Here is a 22,979-nt window from a genome sequence, read left to right on the forward strand (position 1 = left end):
ACTTCTTTGTCATAAAATCTTTGCCTATTCCTATGTCCAGGATGGTATTGCTTAGGTTGCCTACAAGGGCTTTTATAGTTTTGGATTTTACTTTCAAATCTTTATTTAGCTCATATTGAGTTAACTTTTGTATATGGTGTAAGGGGTCCAGTTTCAATTTTCTGTGTATGTCTAGCCAGTTATCTTGGCATCATTTATTGAATGGGGATTCCTTTCCTTATTGCTCATTTTTGTAAGCTTTGTCAAAGATCAGGTGGTTGTAGGTATGCAGCCTTATTTCTGGATACTCTATTCTGTTCCACTGGTCTGTGTGTCTGTTTTGTACCAGTACCATGCTGTTTTGGTTACTGTAGCACTGTAGTACTACAGTGAAGTTTGGTAATATGAGGTCTCCAGCTTTGTTCCTTTGGATTAAGATTGCCTTGGCTATTTGGGCTTTTTTTTTGTTGTTGTTCCATATGAATCTTAAAATAGTTTTTTCTAGTTCTGTGAAGAATATCATTGGTAGTTTGATAAGCATAGTATTGAATCTATGCATTGCTGTGGGCAGTTTGGCCATTTTAATGATATTGAGTCTTCCTATTGAGCATGTAATGTTTTTCAATTTGTTTGTGTCATTTCTGATTTCTTTGAGCAGTATTTTGTTATTCTCAGTGTAGAGATCTTTTGTCTCCCTTGTTAGCTGTATTCCTAGGTATTTTATTCTTTTTGAGGTAATTGCAAATGGTATTGCATTTCTGATTTGGCTCTTGGCTTGGCTCTTGGATGTTATTAATGTATAGGAATGCTAGTGATTTTGGACATTCGTTTTGTATCCTAAAACTTTGCTGAAGTTACTTACCAGCTGAAGGAGCTTTTGGGCTGAAACTATGGGGGTTTCGATACAGAATCATGTCATCTGCAAACAGGGATAGTTTGAATTCCTCTCTTCCTGTTTGGATGTCTTTTATTTCCTTCTCTTGCCTGATTTCTCTGGCAAAATTTTGATACTATGTTGAACAGGAGTGGTGAGAGAGGGTATCCTTGTCTTGTGCTGTTTTTCAAGGGGAATGCTTCCAGTTCTGCTCATTCACCATAATGTCTGTGTGTTTGTCATAAACGGCTCTTATTTTGAAGTATGTTCCTTCAATACATAGTTTATTGAGGACTTTTAACGTGAAAGGATGTTGAGTTTTATCAAAAGCCTTTTCCGCATCTATTGAGATAATCGTGTGGATTTTGTCTTTAGTTTGTTTATGAGTCATATTTATTGATTTGCATGTGTTGAACCAACCTTGCATCCCAGAGATGAAGCCTACTTGATTGTAATGGATTCAGCTTTTTGATGTGCTTCTGGATTCAGTTTGCAAGTATTTTGTTGAGGATTTTTGCATCAATGTTCATCAAGAATATTGTCCTGAAATTTTCTGTTTTTATTGTGTCTCTGCCAGGCTTTGGTATCAATATGATGTTGACCTCATAGAATGGGTTGAGGAGAAGTCCTTCCTCCTCAGTTTTTTGGAATAATTTCAGTAGGAATGGTACCAGCTCTTCTTTGTACATCTGGTAGTATTCATCTGTGAATCCATCTGGTCCTGTGCCTTTTTTGGTTGGTAGGCTATTTAATACTGATTCAATTTTGGAGCTCATTATTGGTCTATTATGGGAATCAGTTTCTTCATGGTTTAGACTTGGAAGGTGTATATGTCTAGTAATTTAGCCATCTCTCATTTAGTTCTAGCTTGTGTGCATAGAGGTGTTCATAGTAGTTTCTGATGGTTATTTTTATTTCTGTGGGCCTTGGTGGAAATATCCCCTTTGTCATTTCTAATTGTATTTATTTGGATCCTCTCTCTTTTCTTCTTTAGTAGTCTAGCAACCTGTGTTACTAATTTTTGTTATCTTATTAAAAACAAGCCCTTGGATTTATTGAACTTCTGAATCGCTTTTTGTGTCTTGATTTCCTTCAGTTCAGTTCTGAGTTTGGTTGTTTCTTGTCTCTGGTAGCTTTGGGACCGAATTACTCTTGCTTCTCTAATTATTTTAGTTGTGATGTTAGGTTGTTAGTTTGAGATCTTTCTAACTTCTTGATGGGTCATTTAGTGCTATGAATTGTTGCCTTAGCTGTGTCCCAGAGATTCTGGTAGGTTGTATCTTTGTTCTCATTAGTGTCAAAGAACTTCTTGATTTCTGCCTTAATTTCATTATTTATGCAAAAGTAATTCAGGAGAATGTTGTTTAATTTCCATGTAATTGGATAGTTTTGAGTGATTTTTTTAGTCTTCTGTTTTTATTGTGTGTGGTCTGAGAGTGTGTTTTGTATAAGTTAGGTTCTTTTGCATTTGCTGAAGATTGTTTTATGTGCAATTGAGCAATCAATTTTAGAGTATGTGGCATGTGCCATGGAACAATGATAAGAACATATATTCTGTTGTTTTTGGATGGAGAAAAAAACAACCCCATTAAAAAGTGGGTAAAGGACATGAACACGTTTCTAAAGGAGTCGTATATGTGGCTAACAAGCATATGAAGAAAAGCTTTTATATATATATATATAATATTGCATTTTAGGTTTGGGGGTACATGTGAAGAACATGCAAGATTGTTGCATAGGTACATACATGACAGTGTGGTTTGCTGCCTTCCTCCCCATCACCTATATCTGGCATTTCTCCCCATGTTATTCCTCCCCAACTCCCCACCTCACCCTGTTCCTCCCCTGAGTGAATCAGCAACCAACAGAATGAGAAAAAATTTTTGCAATCTACCCATCTGACAAAGGGTTAATAGCCAGAATCTACAAAGAACGAAAACAGATTTACAAGAAAATCTTAATATCACTGATCGTTAGAGAAATGCAAATCAAAACCACAATGTTATATCATCTCATACCAGTCAGAATGGCTGTTATTAAAAAGTTAAAAAATAACAGATGTTGGTGAGGCTGCAGAGAAAAGGGTACACTTATACACTGTTGGTGGCGTCTAAATTAATTCAACCATTGTGGAAAACAGTATGGCAGTTATTCAAAGAGCTAACAGCAGAACTACCATTTGACCCAGCGATCCAGTTACTGGGTGTATATTCAGGAGACTATAAATCAGTCTACCACAAAGACACATACACACAAATGTTTATTGCAGCACTAGTCACAATAGCAAAGACATGGAATCAACTCAAATGCCCATCAGTGACAGACTTATAAAGAAAGTGTGGTACATATACATCACAGAATACTAGGCAGTCATAAGAAAAGAATGAGATCATGTGTTTTTTGGGAACACGGGTGGAGCTGGAGGCCGTTACCCTTAGCAAACTAATGCAGAAGCAGAAAAGAAAATGCCACATGTTCTGACTTATAAGTGGGAGCTAAATGATGAGAACTCATAAACACAAGGAAGGGAACAACAGACACTGGGGCTTACTTGAGGGTGGGAGGACAGAGAAGAGCAGAAAAATTAACTATTGAGTATGAGGCTTAGTACCTGGGTGACAAAATAATCTGTACAACATAAGTTTAACTATATAACAAACCTGCACATGTACCCTTGAACCTAAAATGAAAGTTTAAAAAAGTTTCAGCAAAGTAAATTTTGTATGATAATTTGACACAAAATTAAAAAGGTAAATGTAAAGGCACAAAGAAAAAAACAAGTCAAAAAAATTAAAAAATAAAACAAAAGATATAGCAATAACAAAATAATCAGGAGCTTCAGAATATATATTTCCTTGAAGATAAATACAAATAATAAACCCCACTCCCAGTCTACTCTAGTTTGGTGACCTCTTAAACTCAAAGAAAACAATAAAGCAATGCTATTACACACACACACACACACACACACACACACACACACACACACACACACACACACACACGAGCTATACCGGGACTTCTTTCTCCACTGAACTTTCTTAATACAACATTATTCTACTTCTTAAGTTAAACAGCGTAAAGTAGGGCTAACAAAGGTTCTGAATTTTAAGCTCTCAGCATATTGAGTGTTTTGAAAACTTGATAAATTGCTCTTAAGTTTCTTAATACATAGAGTCTTTACATAAGATTCTGTCAACATCTTTGTGTACATGCAATGAATAATATGTGAAATTGCTTATAAAATTAGTAGACATAAAAACTAAAAATTTAATATAAAAATTGTGAATTTTATATAAATGCTCACATTGTGAGATCTCCAGAATTTATGATAATGGCTTTGTGCTAATGAATAGTGACCACAGTTAATAATGTAATGTGTATTTCAAAATTGCTAAAATAACATTTTTAATATTTTCATAACATAAAAATGGTAACTAATGAGATGATAGATATATTCATTAGCTCAATTAACTCTTTCTGCAGTGCATGCAAAAATCAAAACGTCACATTGTACCCCATAAATATGTACAATTATTTGTTGTAAACTTAAATTGAATATATTCAAAAAAGAACATATGAAAAATGCATGTATTTGTCATAAATGCATGATAAATGCATGTATTTCAAATGAAGAAATCATTTAATATCTTGAAGTCTGAATAGAAAATGATACAGAATTATGATTGCTGTATTGTAGTTGTTAATGAGATTCTCATTGATAGAATTGTTTTCAGTATGACTCTATAAACACTTAACCCTTGCTATCAAACATAACATTAGGTTACATTATTCTAGAGACTATCTTAAAACCATGCAAGTGTTGTAATTGTTCTTTCCCTGTAGCTATTTAGATTTGATCACTATAATTGCTATGCAAAATAAAACAGGGAATTGGAACTTTCCAAATCATCAATTTCTAAATAAATTTTAGTTGACCCTTGAATAACACAGGGAGAAGGGGAAGCCCATGCAATGAAAAATTCATGTATAACATTTGACACCCCAAAAAAGGTAACTTCTAATAGCTTGCTGTTGACTAGAAGCCTTACTGATAGCATAAAAAATCTATTAACAAGTATTTTGTATATTATATAAGTTATATATTGTATTCTTACAACAAAATAAGCTAGAGAAAAGAAAATTGTAAGAAAATCATAAGGAAGAGAAAAAATATTTACTCTTCATTAACTGAAAGTGAATCATCATAGAATCTCCATTCTCATTGTCTTCATGTTGAGTAGGCTGAGAAGGAGGAGGGAGAGGAGGGGTTGGTCTTGCTGTTCACGGGTGGCAGAGACAGAAGAAAACCTTCATATAAATGGACCCTCAGAGTTCAAAACCATGAGGTGCAGGGGTCAACTTTTTTTTAAGATATTCATCACATGTAAATTATCTCCAATTATTTTTACATAGCTAAAGGATATGACATATATAAACTGGTAATTTTATGAAACAATCATTCTCGATTACTAAATGAAATATGTTTTTGGCTGCATTAAGAGTCATTAAGCTGGGCCAGTTTCATTGGTTCACGCCTGTCATCCAGAACTTTGTGGGGCAGGAGCAGGCGAATTGCTTGAGCTCAGCAACATGGCGAAACTCTTGTCTTTACAAAAAATACAAAAAAAAAGGACTTCCGCCAAGGTGGCCTAAAGGGAGCTTTCTCGGGAGTGCAGCTCCCAGCGAGTGAGACACAGAATGAGTCTGGTCTCCGTGTTTCTGAACGAGGTACCGTGTTCATTTCTAAGGGACCAGTTGAACAGCAGGATTATCTCAAAAAAGGTGGTGAGAGTAGCCCAAAGAGGGCGAGCTGAGGCAAGTGGGGAGCTCCGTCCTACCCCGAAGTGCATCTGGCACGGAGGATCAGGGGCTTCATCCCCTCGGTACTCCGATTCAGATACGGCGCTTCACCCCATGACTAATACAGCCCTGTCCCACAGAAGGAGGGGGAGTTGAAAGCAGGGAGCTGGGGAGACAGGTCCCATGCCCACAAGATCCGCAAGCGGAAGCCCTATCACGGGAGAGTTTCGCAGTTAACACATCAGACTGAGCTCCAACCAGGACGAGCCAGCTCGGCAGAAGGAAAGACGCCACCAGTAGGGAGGCGGACTAATCTCACGGGGGACAGCAGAAACCAAGGGAAGAATGAACAGCAGCCGGGCTGAGACCGAGGCAGCCGAGCAGCGCCTCCACAGGCAGACAAGGGACAGACCGTCTTAAGTGGCACACTCATCTCTGTGTATTAAAAAAGCCTCGGTGGCCTTGAGGAGCGGAACTGAGACCTGCTGGACTGATTAGAGAAACCCAGGACTGATACCATGGCGGGGAAGCCCAAGCTTCACTACTTCAACGCACGGGGCAGAATGGAGCCCATCCGGTGGCTCTTGGCTGCAGCTGGAATGGAGTTTGAAGAGAAATTTCTAGAATCGGCAGAGGATTTGGAAAAGTTAAGAATTGATGGGTATTTGATGTTACAGCAAGTGCCAACGGTTGAGATTGTCAGGATGGAGCTGGTGCAGAGCAGAGCCATTCTCAACTACAATGCCAGGAAATACGACCTCTATGGGAAAAACATAAAGGAGAGAGCGTTGATTGATATGTATACAGAAGGTATGGCAGATTTGTATGAAATGATCCTTCTTCTGCCCTTATGCTGACCTGAGGAAAAAGATGCCAAAATTGCCTTGATCCAAGAGAAAACAAAAAATCGCTATTTCCCTGCCTTCGAAATAGTGTTAAAGAGCCACGGACAAGACTACCTTATTGGCAACAAGCTGAGCCGGGCTGACATTCAGCTGGTGGAACTTCTCTACTTTGTGGAAGAGCTAAACCCCAGCCTTATCTCCAGTTTCCCTCTGCTGCAGGCCCTGAAAACCAGAATCGGCAACCTGCCCATGGTGAAGAAGTTTCTGCAACCTGGCGCCCAAGGAAGCCTCCTGCAAATGCGAAATCTGTAAAAGAAGCAAGGAAGATTTTCAAGTTTTAATAAAGCAGCCATGGAGGCCAAGAATATGCAAGGCCAATATTCTAAAGCTTTGCAACAATAAAATGCTTTACCTAACTGTTAAAAAAAAAAAAAAAAGCCTCATACAGGAGAAATAACCCCAACTTTAACAGAAAGGACATCCACTCAGAGATCTCATCTGAAATCACCAACTTCAAAGATCAAAGATAGATAAATCCATGAAGATGGGAAGAAACCAGTGCAAAAAGAATGAAATCATCAAAGTCCAGAATGCCTCTCCTCTCCCAAGAGATCCCCACTCCTCACCAGCAAGGGAACAAAACAGGATGGATAATGAATTTGACAAACAGAAGCAGGCTTCAGAAGGTGGGTAATAACACACTTCTCTGAGCTGTAAGATCATATTCTAACCCAGTGCAAAGAAACTAAGAACCTTGAAAAAAGGTTAGACTAATTAGAGAAATGCATATTAAAACTACATTGAGATACCATCTCACAGCAATTAGAATGGCGATCATTAAAAAATCTGGAGACAGCAGATGCTGTAGAGGATGTGGAGAAAAAGGAATGCTTTTACACAGTTGGTGGGAGTGTAAATTAGTTCAACCATTGTGGAAGACAGTGTGGTGATTCCTCAAGGATCTAGAAATAGAAATTGACCCAGAAATCCCATTACTGGATATATGCCCAAAGGATTATAAATCATTCTATTATGAAGACACATGCACACGTATGTTCATTATGGCACTGTTTACAATAGCAAAGACCTGGAACTAACCGAAATGCCCATCAGCGATAGACTAGATAAAGTGGCACTTATACACCATGGAATACTATGCAGCCATAAAAATTGATGAGTCCATGTCCTTTGTAGGGACATGGATGAATCTGGAAATCATTATACTCAGCAAATTGACAGAAGAACAGAAAATCAAACACCGCAGGTTCTCACTCATAGGCGGGCGTTGAATGATGAGAACACATGGACAGGGAGGGGAGTATCACACACTGGGGTCTGTTGTGGGGGGTCCGGGGAGGGATAGCTGTGGGTAGGGAGGGTGGGAGGGATAATGTGGGGAGAAATGCCAGATATAGGTGATGAGGGGGATGGAGGCAGCAAACCACCTTGCCATGTATGTACCTATGCAACAATCCTGTGTGATCTGCGCATATACTCCAGAACTTAAAGTACAATAAAAAAAAAATTAGCTGGGTGTGGCGGCTCATGCCTGTAGTTCTAGCTACTATTGGTGCTATTTTAAAACAGCATGTGTTCACTTTGTGTCTCTGTGTCACATTTTGGTAATTCTAGTTATTTCAAACTTTTAAGCTTCATGTGATGAAATTTATGACAATATTCACTTTATTGTGGTAGTCTGGGACTGAATCCACAGTACCTCTGAGGTGTCTGTACCTGTGATAAGTAAATAAATATTATAAAGGCATATAATAGCTTGTACATTACTAAGCTCCTTACGTAGAACTAATATAAATTTGTCTGTTAATTAACAGTTAATTAACAACCTATACCCACATTTTACTAGGTACATACAAGTAGATAGAGTAGCAAAACAAACCCTGTTGTACCCATTCCTGGGCCCCAACCATCAACCCTATGGCCCCCCCGTGGAACTGTTTCATATGTTGCCCAAGCTCTGTATTATTTTGAGGCAAATTGTAAAAGTTCCTAGCTTTTTATCCTTAAATATTTGTGTGCAAGTTCCTGAAAGGTAAGAGTTTTCCTTAAAATGGAACCTAAAGAAATGAACAATAATTTATTTGCACCATCAAGTACGCAGTTGTTTTTCAAATTTTCAATAGTGAACTGGAAAATGGCATTTTATTATTACTTTTTTTAAAAAAAAATACTACAGATTTCCAAAGACCTCAATATAATACAAAAGAGAATTTCGTAGTAAAGACTGCTGATTTCAGAGTCCGTTTTCTGAACATGTTCTCTGTGTAGTGTTACCTCATCTACTACCTGCTTTGAGTCTCTGAGGAATTGCTAAAGGCACATATATTCAGAGAAGATGCTTATTCCTATTCTTGCAGATCCACGATTTTCAAACCTTTTGTGGGAACAAATCCAGAATGTCATTATGTCTGTTATTCTTTGTTTCATTACTATACATTTGTGGCCTAAGATTTTGTGACTGTTGTGGAAGAATTCAAAAGAAAATTTGAATGTATGGCACAGCAGCTTTTACACTACATATGGCATTAAGAAAAATATCATTTAAGTGTAAAATAATAAGCCTCATTACTTTGTCATTGGAATGCTAAAGAATTCACCCTCAGATACGTTTATTTTAATTTTTTTAATCTATAGGGAGCAGCCAAGCATTTTATCTGGTTCCTCACAGAAGCACTTAAAGTTATTCTATATATTATGAATAATGTAGTTTCTTAAAATTAAGCAGAATTTAAAGTACTTATACAGCGTCATTAAAATCACATGCAATATGTTTTATAAACTGACAAGAGGATGCATACAAATATCTATAAAAGTTATGTATATTACCTTTAAAATAATTTAAAAATGTTAGTCAAACATTCTAAATTGGATTGAAACAGAAACCATACGGATGTTTAGGAACTTCTGGTTGCTACATGGTGCTAAAATTACGATGGCTGAAGTATAATTTCCAAAAAATTATATGCAAAGGCAAACTAGTTTAAAAGAAAATGAAACTCTGCATTAAAGAAATTAAAACTAATTTTGTTGAAGTAACTTTTCTAGGAAGTATTTTCTTGATATCTTTTGTCTTGAGGTTAAAAATATTGTCTACTACATTCAAGTAATTATTTGGCTTTATTCCCCAAATGGAGTTGTCACTTTGATCAAAGTACATAGAGAGGCGTTACTATTTCTCTTTTTACTCTCTAGCTGGATGACTTGGATGTTAAACTCAAGTAATGAGATTCAGAGTCAGACTCATAAACTGTCTGTAACAGTGTGCCATCTGTGAAGACTTAATCACTACACAACACAACAATCACAACTGCATGTTATTGAGGCTTGTTACGAAGTAGGCAGATGTTAATCTCTTCATCTTACTTAATTTGGATATCAAACTTTGGAAGTAAGTATTCTTATCTCCAATTTATAGATAAAGAAACTGAGGTTTAGGAATCTGATTCAAGATTTTCCAGCTGTTAAGGGATGGATCCCCATCTTTTAAGAGCCAGGATTGTCTTCTTTGTTTGGTTGTTTTTTTACCAGGTCATACTAAGGTCTCCAGTAGAAATATTTGGATGGGCATACTTGATTTCTCTTTATGAAAAGGGCTTGGAGGCTGTATTAATATTTCACTTGTTGCTGTAATAATGATTTTTGGTGCTTGAAAAAAGTTGCCTACAAAGATTAGGAAGATTTGTTTGAACATGAAATAAATGAGTTTTTGTCATCTGTATTGAGTAGAAGAAATATTTCCAAAATTTCAGACATCCTAGCATTAAAAATGGAGAACATGTATTAAAGCCTTCAAGTATTCTCTCTTCTTGTTCCATTTATCTATATCAATATACCCATGGGTATGTGAGCCATTTACTGGTTTGTTTTGTAGTTTTGTTAGATCTGGCAGTGTTTCAAAAGGTAATGCAAGTGGGCAGGTGTTATTATTGATTGAAATAAACAGTTTGCACCAGTCTAAAACAGTGTCTGCTGCAGGCATTTATTCACCCTCTGCTCCCAGATGAGTTTGTCTTTGTGAAGAGTAGGTTAAGCCCTGATGACATTATTACTAAAGTACTCTCTTTTGACTTTATAATGAAACTAGTTGTGTGACTAAATTGTACAGACCCTGAAGGTCAAATAACCCAAAATAACACAGTATCATATATTTGTCTATGTATCCTAAAAAGTTTGGTAAAATTTAAAGTTGACAGCAACTTAAAAAATAATACTACAGAGATCATTAATTTTTGTATTTCCTAAATCTTAATATCACAATTAGGAGTATCTCAGAGGTTACTGAGATTTTCCCAGTGTCTAGCTTCCATGAAAGAATAGGTTAAAATCTACATAAACATACAGTGGTCTTCAGCTAAATAAGGTATATAGTGTCTAATATACGTCACAATATACATTACAATATGAAGTATACGTTAATGTACATTCATACACATATAATAGCATTACTAATATACATTAAATAATATATGGCTTCAGAGGCCATAATGAGGGTCATCAGCTCTGAACTCTAAGAAACAGTAAGGGCTGATTGAACTCTGTCCAAACTTTTAAAACATTCTAGCTTTTCAAATTAAGTATAATAAACTGGATATTTATTTTAATTTGCTTAGAAATGTTTGTTGATTTTGAGTCTCTTTCTAAGGCACATATTTAAGTTTCCATTTGGGAAAACAATTAGCAATTTATTTAATAAATGACATTTTGAAGCAGTCTGATCAGTATATTAGAATGACTGTATAAAAACATTAATAGAATATACAGGTAAGTGAGGAATAATTTACTTTAAATTTTATAATGTCTCTAATGGGGAATTCAGTAGTTTTCTTTCAGCACTGAACAATAGGGATTTTAATGGTAATGGTCATAAGAATGCCATTATTCTTAGTAATATTAATGGTAAAATGAGAGATGCTAATCGAGCTCTTTATGGTATAATGCATGATAAATTATATGATATCTAAAATCTGAATTGAAAGGTATTTCTCATAGTGTTCTTAATGATCTATAAAAAAGCACAAAAGTGAAAAATAGAATTTTAATGAGGTATTCTTCAAAAGTCTTCTCTTTTTGCTTTTGGATAAATACATGCAAAATTTAAATCTTGATTGTCTTCACTGAACTATTTTTTAAAGTGCCAAGGACCTATTTCCTTTTCATAGTTAGCATGCTTATTTTCATGTAACTTTTTATAATAAAAGACAATACACATCCAGAAAAATACAAAAAGCCTAAATGTATATGCAATTCATTGGATTATCAAAAAGTGAAAACAGTATGTAAATATTAAGTAAGTATGTAAAATACTTAGACCAAGCATTTTATTGTAACTTTCATGCTGTTATTGTTCACTACTACCTCCCTCTTCCCACCAAATAATCATGATTATGAATTCTTTTGCCGTGGATTAGTTTTGCCTATACAGAAGGAATCATACTATATAAACTTTTAACTGTCTGGCTCCTTGGGTTAGCTTCATGCTTATGAAAAGCATCCATGTTAAAAAATATAATTTAAAAATAGAGCAGTATTTTAAAATTCATTTTATAATTGGACATGTGAATTATACTTTGGGGAAATTATAAACAATGCTTCGAAAATATTTATGTACACACATGCATGTCTTTTGCTAACTGGTAAAATGCCTGATTTTGAATTGGGTACATCATTCTTCAGAGTGAAATTGCCAACTCATAAAAAATGTATGTATTTAACTTTAGTAGAAAATACAAAATGATTTTAATGGAAATTATACCAATTTATATTCTCAACAGCAGTATATTAAAATTCCATTTGTTCCACATTCTTGAAAGTACTTGGTATTATCAATTTTCTTGTGTTTTAGATTTTTATTCTTTCCCTCAGTTTTAGCCTTTCTAGTTGGTATGCATAACTCTCATGCTTTGGTTCTAATTGGCATTGTCCAGTGTCAAATAAGAGCAACTATTGCATAGATTTTTTTAGGCATTTAAGTATTTTTTCTCTTTTCTGTATTACTGCCTTGTAATTCACTACGTATTGTGGATACTAATATACTGAAAAATAGGTTCGACCATTCTGTGGTTTCTTTCTATTGCAACATCTTTAGATGGACAGACATTATTAATGTATTCTCACATCAGTTTCATTAAATGGTTAAGAAAATTGTTAAACTGGTTAAAATCATGAAAATATTCAGCTAAGTTATCTTCCTATAACATTACTGTTTGCCTTTCACATTTATTTCTACAATTTTCCTGGAACTCACTTCTGCATATGGGTTGAGGTAGTGATCAATCCTTTAAAAATTTCTTTCTTTTTTACTTTTTCTGGGGTGCATGAAATGTTTTGATACAGGCATGCAGTGTGAAATCAGCATATCACGGGGAATGGGGGTAATCCATTCCCTCAAGTGTTTATCCTTAGAATTATAAACAATGCAATTATATTTTTTTAAGTCATTTAAAAATGTACAGTTAAGTTATTATTGACTATAGTCACCCTGTTATGCTATCAAATAATAAGTCTTAGTCATTCTTTCTATTTTGTTTGTACTTGTTAACCATTCCCACCTCCTCGGATTCCTGCCACTACACTTCCCAGCCTCTGATAACCATCTGTCTACTCTCAATGTCCATGAGCTCAACTCTTGATTTTTAGATTTTTCTTTTGAAATTATTTGCCAGTGGGGATATCCAATTTATACAGCTCCATGTTTTTAAAACAACCATTTTTCTCCCCACTGCTCTGCATGGCAAACATAGTTAAAAATCCACTCTCCATACATGCTAAATCTGTGTCTAGATTCTTTGTTCTGTTCCAGTGATCTGTTTGAGGAACTTGCCAATATGACATTCTGTTTTTTAAAATAACATTATAAGACTTAATATCCAGTTTTTTTTTTGTAAAAGCAAAACCCTCCAACTTTGTCTTTCTTCAGGAGTATCTTCTGATTCCCATTTTGTTACATTTCCACATAAAATTTGTAAGTATCTTATAATTTGTGCACACACACACACAAACATTGCTTTGAATTTGATTGAATCTATATATTAATTTAGGAGTATTGACATCTTTTCAATATTGTATTTTCTACTATAAGTCTTTTAAAATTTCTGTCAATAATGTTTTATGTAAAGGCATTAAATATATTGTAGATTTTTACAGTTACATAATACAGTTTAATGCTAATGTAAATGTCACTCAGAAATTCCACTTTCTGTCGCTTTTGTATAGATGTTTAATTCATTTTTATATATAGACTTTTATCTAACAGACTTGCTAAACTAACTATAGATTTTTCAAATTTCCCACATACACAATCTTACACCTATAAATAAAGACAGTTTTATTTCTTCTTTTCCAATCCTACTACCTGATAAATATTTTTCTTGCCTTATTGCACTAACTAGAAGTTTATTACATGTTTAAAGAAAGGGTCTATACAGAACATACTCGTTACATTCTCAAACTCAAAGCAGTTCTCAGCATTTCTTATTCTATGTGATGCTTGCTATATGACTTTGACACATACTCTTTATAGATTTAGAAACTGCCTACTGGGTTAAGAATTTTCATCATGTGTGAATATTAAATTTTATCAAATGCTGTTTCTGTATATGTTGAGAAAACCATATGTTCTTCAATGTGATAAATTACATTGACTGACTTTAAAAAATTAAGCAATTCTTGCATTCCTGGAATTAACTTGATTGAGACATGATTTATTATTTTTTCTATATTTTTATATTGTAGAATCACTTTTAAACTATTTTGAGGAGTTTTGGATATGCATTCATGAGCATGCTTGACTGTTATTTTCCTTCTTGCAAATTCCTTGTCAGATTTTAATATCAAGGTTATCCTGGCCTGACAAAGCAAGCTGGGAAACATTCTCTATTTTTCTGCTGTTTGAAGGTACTTGTTTAATATTGGTGTGATTTTTGTCCTTAAATACTTAGAATAATTCACTAGGAAAGACTTCAAGGCCTGTAATTTTCTGTGTGAATATGTTTACATTTATGCATTTAATCTAATAGATGTAGGCAGTTCAGGTTTTCCTGTTATCATCTGTTTTGGTAAGTGGCGATTGGTTTGGAATTTGTTTATTTCATTTAAATTTATAAAGTTAGTGGTGTCATTCAAAATATCATTATCACTCTAACATGTATAGGCTCATCATAAGATGCTCTTTTGCATTACTGATATTGTTTATTCATGTCTCTTAATTTTTTCTTTCCTGGATTAATCCTAGCATATGGATTGAGGTAGTGATCAATAGTTCTTTAAAAATTTTTTTTTTAAATTTTTTTGGGGGTGCATGAAATATTTTGATACAGGCAGGCAGTGTGAAATCAGCACATCACAGAGAATGGGGGTAATCCATTTAAATTTTTTTTTTTTTTTTTAAAACCAACTTACAGGTTTTTTCCCGCAATTTTGGTAATTATTCATGTGAGGAATAATATGTCTTGTAGAAAGAAGAATTTACAGAAATCAAAATGAAAAATAATTACAATAGTCTGAATTCCCAACATTCAGAATAAACACAATTCCTCCCAATTTTATGTATGTTCTTTCAGATTTATAGCACAAATGTATTTCTGAAGTATGTTTTCTAAACACACACAGATGAAATATAGAATTGCACTGTAATGCTATTTGATACATATGACCACTGTTTCCTCATTTGTACATCTTCTTACTACTTCCCTGCTTAGGTTATTTTAAAACATATCTAATATTGCATGACTTTCTTCAAAGATTCTACAAAATATATTTATAATCAATAAGGAGTTTGTTTTTAAATAGAACTTAAATGAACTTATCTAACACAATTTATAAGTTCTGTAATATCATAAAATAATCAGGTTATTTGACTTGCTTGTACTGTAAAAATATCTTTTTAAAATTTATTATATAGAATTCAAAGTCCAATAATACATTGAATTAATACATGTTTTATAGTATAATACTATTAATTACCTTTAAAATCAGTTTTATTGAGAAAGTATTTAGTTGACATAAAATGTCAACCAGACGAAGTACAGAAATTGATGAGTTCTGATAAATGTAAGCATTTTTAATTCCACAAAAAGGAATTAGAATGTTTCCATCACCCAACAAAGTTCCCTCATGTTCCTTTGTAGACAACCCTTATCACACCCTGACCCTGGAAATAATCAGCTTTCTATCGCTATAGAGGATTTTTACTATTCCAGAATTTCATATAAATGAAATAATGTAGGGTTCACTTTTATTCCTGACAGTTTTCATTCTACAAAATATTTTTTAAATTGTTTTGTGTTGTTGAGTATATCATCAGTTTGTGTCTTTTATTACTGAGTACTTTCCCATTGTATAGATATACTGTTTTTTTTTTTTTTTTTAACTCTGCCTTATTTTTGTCATTTCTTCATTCATTTTTAAAATTCTTTTTCGTTTTTGGCTTTCATTTGCTGTATTTTTTCCTCTTGTGTCTTAACTTCTGTCCTTAACTCATTTTTCTTCTGTCTTTTTTTGATATCCGTGGGCTCAATATTGGCGACTTCTCTTTCATTTGTGATATTGATAATTTGGATCTTTTCTTTCTCTTTTTTTTTCTACCATAGATAGCATGACTATAGGTTTATTAATCTTAGAAAACTTTTCAAAGAACCACCTTTTGTTTTTTTTTATTTTCTCTATATCTTCCTGTTTCCAATTTTATTAATTGGTGCTCTGATTTTTAAAATTTCTTTTCTTCTACATTCTTTAGACTTCAATTCTAAATTATCTAATAACCTAAGATGAAAACTTAGGTTATTTATTTCAATCTTTGTTTGATTTCTAATGTATGCATTTATTGCCACAAATTTTCCTAAAACACTGGTTTTGCTCTTTCCTGTACATTTTGATGTTATATTTCATTTGCATATAGATTTAAAAATTATAGATAATTTCACATGAAACTTCTGCTTTTAACTTGAATCATTTTCAGATGTTTAGGAAGTAATTATCTTTCTGTTATTGATTTATAGTTTAATTCCATTATGGCCTGAGAGCATACTTTGTATGATTTATATTGTTTTAAATTTGCAAGGGTATGTTTTATGACCCCTGATGCATACTGAATGTTTCATGTGAGCTTAAGAAGAGTGTGGTTGCTGTTGTTGGATGAAATGTTCTTAAAATGTTAATGAAATTTAGTTGAATAATAGTGATGTTCAGGTCTTCTATATTCTTACTGTTTTCCTGATTACTTGATATACCAATTATTCCAACTATAATAACAAATTTGTCTGTTTTTAACTTGCCATTCTATCAGTATTTGCCTCATGTATTTTTGACTCTGTTGTTAGTTGCTGTCACAATAAGGATTATTTCACCATCTTGGAAAATTGATTACTTTGTCATTAGGAAATATTCCTCACTATCCCTAATAATCTTCCTTGTTCCGCAGGTTTTTTTGTCTGAAATTAATGTAGCTCCTCCAGCTTTTATTTTTTATTAGTGTTAGCATGTGATATATCTTTCTCCATCCCATTTACTTTTAATGTCTATATTTAATGTGGATTTCTTGTAGACAACATATAGGTGGGTATGCTTTTTCTATATACTCTAATAATCTTTCATTGACCTATTTCTATCACTCACTGTTCAAGTGATTATTGATATATTTGAATTAATATCTATCATGCTTATAACTGTTTTCTATTTATTTGTTCTAAATTTTTTTGCCCCCATTTAAAATTCCTTATCTGATTTCATTTGAAAATTTTGTATGATTCTATTTTATCTTCTGTTTACCATATTAGTTATACTTTAAAAAATTGCCAGTGGCTGCCTTTAACTAAACCAAAGTCCATTTTCAAATGTTAATAACACTATTCTACTTATTATATAGTACAGGTCCCTTGTAACAGAGTATTCCTAACTTCTCCCTTCTGTACCTGGCAACATTTATTTGTAATTTAAGTGAATGTAATATTAATTTGCAATAAAAATAACTTTATTTAATTTATCCATGTGCTAAAAGCACTCAATACAAGATTATTATTATTTTAAATACTCATCTATTAACTAAGGATTAAATTAAGAAAAATAAATTATCTTACTTTATCTTCTTTTATTTATTTAATGTTCTTCCTTTCTCAATATAGATCCAGAATTCTGAGCTATATAACTTTCCTTTTGCCTGAAGACATTCTTCTAACTTTTATTACAGGGTAGGAATGCTCTCAATGCATTCCACAGTTTTTGTTTACCTGAGAGTCTCCTTCACTTTGGAAGGGTAATTTCTCTGGATATAGAGTTCTAGATTTATTTTTAATTCTTTCAATGCTTTACATATTTTACTCTTTTCTTGCTTGCATGTTTTCTGATGAGAAGTCCAATGAAATTTTTATCTTTCTTTCTCTATCAGTAATGTATCTACCTTCTGATGCCCTCTGCTGCTTCTAAAATTTTCTTTTTGTCTTGAGTTTTCTGTAATTTGATATGTTATGACTCAGTATAGTTTTTATTTTGTTTTTTAACCTTCATTTTTATTCTGTCACCTTCATGGATCTACAGTTTTGTGTCTGTCATTAATACTGAAAAGTTATTGGCCATTATTCCTTCAAATATTTCTTTGATCTGTTATCTTTTCCTTCTGGTATTTCACTTATGCGTATGTTACAACTTTTGCCATTGCCCGCAATTCTTGATACTACCTTCTGCTTTTTTTTTTTTTCTTTTTCTTTTTCTATTACAGCTTGAGAAATTTGTATCCTCTTTTCTTGAAACACTGATGTTTTGTTGGTTGTGTTGAATCTGTTGATGGGCCTATCAAAGGCATTGTTCATCTCTGTTCCAGCATTTTTAATTTCTGGCATTTCTCTTTGATTCTTTTGTAGAATTTTCATCTCTTTGATTACATTACCCATCTGTTTTTGCATGTTGTGTGCTTTTTTCCATTAGACCCCTTAGAATATTAATCATAGTTGTTTTAAAACCTTGTCTGATTTTCAACATCTGTGGCATATGTGAATCTTATTCTGATGATTGTTTTATCTCTGCAGAGTGTGGGGATTTTTCCTTACTTTTTGGCATTCCTTGTAATTTTTCATCGAAATCAGAATGTGCTATATCTGGCAATAGAAACTAAGACAAATAGATTGTTGGTATAAAGATTTACATTACTCTGGCTAAGAATTGGGTTATATTTTATGTTTGCTATAGGTGCTATAGGTACCAGATGCTTGCAGTTCATCTAATGCCCTTGTTTCTATTTCTCCCTTGACTTAAATTCTCTTCAGAGACAGTCTTTGTTTTTTAGGTCTTTCAATTGTTATTCAGTATTATTGCACTGGAGTCCTATTGTGTGGTAGTGTAATATGAGAGAGGAGCAATGTTCTGTAATATTCCAATTCAATTTCAGTGTTTCAGTGGGTTGTTGTCTCAGAACTGTGACCTTCACAAGCATTTATCTAGTGATACAGCCTCTTTATATCCGGTCCTCTACTTTCTTTCCTGTTTACTGGGTTTCCAGTCTATTTCTGTGAAGCTCTGACTCCTGTTGCCTTTTTCCCCTTAGGTAAGACAGGAAAGGTTTGGAGGCTGGAATGGGAGAAGTATGGTCCTCCAATTGGGAGAGGTTCCAGCACAGTGTTTTCTTTGGGAGAATGGAACTTCGTTATGAAGAAAACTGAGCATACTTCCCAATGATTCCCTATCCCGCTTCCTGTCAGAGCCAGGAGGGAATCTTTTTCTAATCTTCATAGAATACATGGATGGGTTCTCAGAGATAAAGCCCACAGAAATTTGGAGCCCTCTTAGACTGTGATCTGGAACTTCTCACTCTCATGCTAGTCCACACTCAGTTTCATTCATCCAAATTACCATAGAAGTGTTCCTTCTGTTTCTGGTGCCAGAGGCTTTTGTTCCAGGTGGCCGGATCTCAGTTTTGACTCTTTGGATGATCTCATCCCTCCAGATTTCAGCATGGTGTTGTGTCATGTGTACTAGCTTGGGCTGCTATAACAAATACCATAGTCTGGGTGGTTGAAACAACAGACATTTATTACTAACAGTTTTTGAGGTCGAGGAGTCTGAGAACAAGGTACTAGCCAATTCACTACTTGGTTAGTGTCCTATATATGATTGGCAGATGGTTATCTCTCTGCTGTATCTGCACATGGTGAAGAAAAAGAAATCTGATCTCTCTTCCTATTCTTATAAGGGCATTAATTTCCTAATGAAGGCCCCACCCTTATGACCTTATCAAAATTTGATTACCTGCCAAACACCTCATTTCCAAATATAGTCACATCATGGGTTGGGACTTGAACATATGCATTTTGAGAGGGTGTGATTTATTCTATAGCACCATGAAAGCTCAGTTCTCTGATGGGTCTAAGAAAAGTTATTGATTTCTAGTTTGTTTGTTTTGTTCTTGTGGTGCAGTGTAGAGCAGTGTTTCACTCTGAGATGAGTAGAGTACCTTGTGTGTGTAAATATTTTAATATATATATTCTAATATATTCTAACATTAGAATAATGTGTATATTCTGTAGAATATATATAATGATAATGTATATTCTATAGGAGCTAAATATAAATTTCCCTTTAAGAATAGGTTTTGCTGCTATTTTATTAGGACACTACATAAGAAAAAAAAAATGAACAGATGATTTTGGGCCTAGAAGGATATCTTTCTACAAAGGCACTTGTATAGGCAACCAGAAACACTGAACTTCTCTGACAATCTCAGTATAATTCCCCATAGATTGGGAAGATGGGAAGTTTACCTTTAATCTTCATTTTTTTGTTGGTCCATCTCTGGCTTTCTCATTATCCTAAAAAGTAGATCCTCCAAATTCTTACAAAAAGCCTGTAGAAGCCTGTAAAATATTCTCATCTTTAAGGGCTCTAGAACTAGAATTTTGTCCCTAACCCCGTGAAAACTGCTCAGAAAACAAACAATGACAAACAGCAACAACAACAGCAACAAAAACACTACCTCGCTTCTGTTTCTCCTCTTCAGAAATCCTTTAGTTATCCCTAAAGAGAAAGCCTCAAATGTGAGTTTTCTTCTTCTAGATCTTGGACATTTAATATTTCATTATATGTTTAGCTCTTCAACTCCTTTTTTTTTTTTTTTTCGTTCCAAAAGGAAGATTCAGAATTTTCAGTCTAGCAGTACCATAATATGAATTTTTATGTTTTTTTTCCATCTCAATAAAAATTTCTGTACAAAATTGTACCTGTAATACCCTAATATAAATGTAAACTTTATGACTTGTCCACATATCTCTCCTATAACAATTTATTGCTGTGTTTCAACAATAGTTACAGATTACAGCCAAGTTTGCATCTTTCCTGTGCTTTTTCTTTTCTGGCTATTTGATCTTTCTGTGTTGAGAATTCAAATCCTTTTATGCAAAAGGTACTAAACAGTATATTTTATAACTTGTATCTCCATAGATTCTAATATAATGACTCACACAAGGGACCTCATCAAGTTATCATTAATAATTTCATGTACCTTCAAATAAATATTTTAATGATACTCAATATTTTTTGGAAGGTGGTAGAGACTGATTTTATTTAATAAAATTCCATTCCCTTTAATTTTGAAAATTGAGATTTATTTATATGTGCAGCTCAAAACATAGCATTCTAATTTGATTAGTGGATTCTCATTGCTATTTCTTTATTATAATAAATAAATTACATTCATAATCAAGATTGAATCAACTTTTTTTTTTTAGATGGAGTTTCACTCTTGTTGCCCAGGCTGGAGTGCAGTGGTGCAATCTTGGCTCCCTGCAACCTCCACCTCATGGGTTCAAGCAACTCTCCTGCCTCAGCCTCAGAGTAGCTGGAATTATGAGCATGCACCACCATGCCCAGCTAATTTTGTATTTTTTTTTTTTTTTTTTTTTTTTTTAGCAGAGACGGGTTTCTCCATGTTGGTCAGACTGGTCTTGAGCTCCCAACCTCAGGTAAACTGCCTGCCTCGGCCTCCCAAGGTGCTGGGTTTACAGGTGAGAGTCACCATGCCTGGCCTGAATCAACTTTTTAAGATACTGTCCTGATGTCTTGTTCAATATGTGTTTAAAAGTTATTCTTGGACTGGCACGGTGACTCAGGCCTGTAATTCCAGCACTTTGGGAGGCCAAGGTGGGTGGATCACAAGGTCAGGAGTTCGAGATCAGCCTGACCAATATGGTGAAACTCTGTCTCTATTAAAAATAAAAAAATTAACCAGGTATGGTGGCACACACCTGTAGTCCCAGCTACTTGGGAGGTTGAGGCAGAAGAATCGCTTGAGCCCAGGAGGCAGAGGTTGCAGTGAGCCGAGATCATGACACTGTACTCTAGCCTGGGTGACAGAGCGAGACTCTACCTCAAAAAAAGTTATTTTTATGTGGGTTTATGTTAGCAAATTTTCCACTTTTTAGTAGTTCTTATTTCTCTTTGCTTTTATTATGTGCTTTTCTAGACCAGACAACCTTTTGGGAGGCACATTTAATAAAGATTTATATCTGACATCGTAAAATTATTTATAAAATCATTTCTATTTGACAGCATGTTACTATTATTTATTTGCCACCTGCATGTCAGCTAACTATGTCAAAATGAGTTGTACTTGAAAATAGTTCATGTGTAGGACACATGTAGTCACAAGAATTTTCACAGTAAGAGAGGTTATTAACCACAAGGGGATTTTCATGTTTGCCTCTTTTTTGTATTAAACTTCTGCTCATGCTGCTGTTCATTTGGACTGATTTTTATATAATTGCAGCGTCTGCTATGCAACTACATGTAACAGGTCCCTTGTTTCTGATTTATTATAGTGACGTTTTAGAGCTTCTTATAAATTGCCATATGGGCATCTCCCTTTATACTTCTTGGCTTTTATACATGAGTTGCTCAATTAATATTTGAAAAAGAAATTAGTGTTATTATGCCTCTTCATAAACTTTAGAATCACTTTGGAAATACTTAAAATCCTATGAGAAACTTTAATTCATTAACTCCATAAATTATCTTGGTTAAAATACATTTCTAAACCGTCTATGAACACCTCATTGAGTTTGGAAATCACCAAGTCTAAAAGAAAAGAAAAATACAATGAAGGCTTTTTGGGTTTTATTACATAAGATATATAACATTCATTTTACTTCTAGATATTTTATGTACTTGATAACATATTTCTTTATATTCTATGTCTATTAGCAGGGTACTGTTTATTGATTATTGAGTGTTTATCATTTATTTGACTCCAATAATTTTGGGAGGATGTAAAGTTTAATAGAAAATCTTTTTGTCCGTAAAAGTCAACTGGTAGAGCTGAGTCCCAGTTCAACAATAACCTAAGTTGTATTATTCTAAAATGTGTAAAAGGTTTTAAATATAAACTATGAGGGAAAATGAAAAAAGCTTCAGATAAAATATTAAATTTCCTCTAGGGTAAGTTGTTTGCTTTCATGTTCTGTTGAAGTGATGCCTTTTGATGG

The 22,979-nt window shown here is 33.9% G+C and overlaps 1 protein-coding gene and 1 pseudogene across 1 annotated transcript in view; both read left to right on the forward strand.

Annotated features, from left to right (window-relative positions):
* Positions 1-22,979, forward strand: part of CNTNAP4 (contactin associated protein family member 4) — a 288,841-nt gene that overhangs the window by 119,747 nt on the left and 146,115 nt on the right. The window lies entirely within an intron of this gene.
* Positions 6,132-6,917, forward strand: LOC108305823 (annotated as a pseudogene).

This window comes from Cebus imitator, unplaced genomic scaffold (genome assembly GCF_001604975.1).
Source record: "Cebus imitator isolate Cc_AM_T3 unplaced genomic scaffold, Cebus_imitator-1.0 Scaffold66, whole genome shotgun sequence".
NCBI lineage: Eukaryota > Metazoa > Chordata > Mammalia > Primates > Cebidae > Cebus > Cebus imitator.